The sequence below is a fragment of the Rattus rattus genome, chromosome 2 (assembly GCF_011064425.1).
Source record: "Rattus rattus isolate New Zealand chromosome 2, Rrattus_CSIRO_v1, whole genome shotgun sequence".
In the NCBI taxonomy this organism is placed as follows: domain Eukaryota; kingdom Metazoa; phylum Chordata; class Mammalia; order Rodentia; family Muridae; genus Rattus; species Rattus rattus.
This window is the reverse complement of record NC_046155.1, coordinates 21,288,358-21,289,767: the sequence shown is the minus strand read 5'-3', so window position 1 is coordinate 21,289,767 and position 1,410 is coordinate 21,288,358. Positions and strand designations below refer to the sequence as shown.

General features: G+C 47.3%; 1 pseudogene; it reads right to left on the bottom strand.

Moving 5' to 3' along the window:
• Positions 1-223: 223 nt before the first annotated feature.
• Positions 224-1,168, bottom strand: LOC116892710 (annotated as a pseudogene).
• Positions 1,169-1,410: the final 242 nt, after the last annotated feature.

Genomic DNA, 1,410 nt, shown 5'->3' with positions numbered 1-1,410 from the left:
TTTTTTTTCAGATAAATAATTTTATTCCCTAACGCAATAAACATATACATCCAATAAAGGTGCCCACCTTGCACATCTATGCACAAATGACTTCCATGTCCCCATGGCTTTGAGAGCTAACGTTTAGTAAAAGCCGTCTTGGTTGAGATGTGAGGTGTTTAGATGGCTAACCTTCTGAACATATTGGACCAGTCACAGCAGAATCTACCTCATTAGGGGTGAGCTACAGACATCCAGAGCTTGGAAAAGCTGCTCCACTTTTGCATCTAATGCCTCCAGATGAACAGGATACAGCCGTATCAGCTTGCACTCCAGAGGAATCGCATCCGTTTTTCTGGTGGTGGAACCATTTATCCACATCTGTTGGTCGTGAGTAGGCAGATTCATATGGTGGTGGCAAAGCATCCACAATGGCTTCGGCAGCATCAGGGTCACACTTGAAGGGGCTCTCTGACACTGTGGTGTTCATGCAACTGATCCCTTTCCCATCTGTTTTCTTAGTCACTAATGCTTTCCAATAATCGTCGGTGTTTTTAATAAAGTCAATTGCAAACCCCTTGTCTTTAAATTCTGCGTTGAATGCAAACTCATTTTTCTGGTTTTCCATCAGGAAACTTGTGCCTTCTAAACCAATCAACAGTAGCATCTAGGTTTCAGTTGTTCAACATCAGAAATATCGTTGTAATTGGCTGCGCCAGGATCGTCCACATTAATGGCAATGGCCTTCCAGTTTGTTTCGCCCTCGTCGATCATGGCCAGTGCGCCCAGGACCTTCACCCTGCTTATCTCACCTCTGGCGCACACCTTGCTTCCAATTTCACAAACGTCAATTGGATTGTTGTCACCACAGCAGCCACTGTGTTTGTCCTAGGTCTTCCCATGTCTGGGGGATGGTGCCGTAGTTCCAGATATACCCTTTATAGCTGGCAACGTAGCAGAGCTTCCCTTTTTCATATCTTTTAATCGGGTTTAGAGGGTCTTTTGTAACAATCTTCATTTTTGCATTTGACCAGCATGGAACCTCAACCGCCATGTGGAACACATCCTTGTCTGCACGAATTGGAACATCATGAAATGGAGAGATAAACTGCCCTTTCTTATTTTTGTTGAAGATGCGGTACTCGAGCGTGAAGGGTGCAGCAGGATCCTCGCTGCTGAAGCTGCTCATTGTGTCCAAGACCCACTGCTACCGCCACTGCACAGCTACACCATGACTCAACATTCTTAAACTAGCTTCATCCGCTAAGAGTGCCATCCACACCATGAATTGTAGATATGTGCTTCATTTTTCCCAACCATTCATCAGTTGTTGAGGAGGAAGGGGGAGGGGGGGGAGGGGGAGGGGAGGGAAGGGGGAGGGGAGGGGAAGGGGGTGGGAGAGGGGGAGGGGGAGGGGAGGGGGGGGGGGAG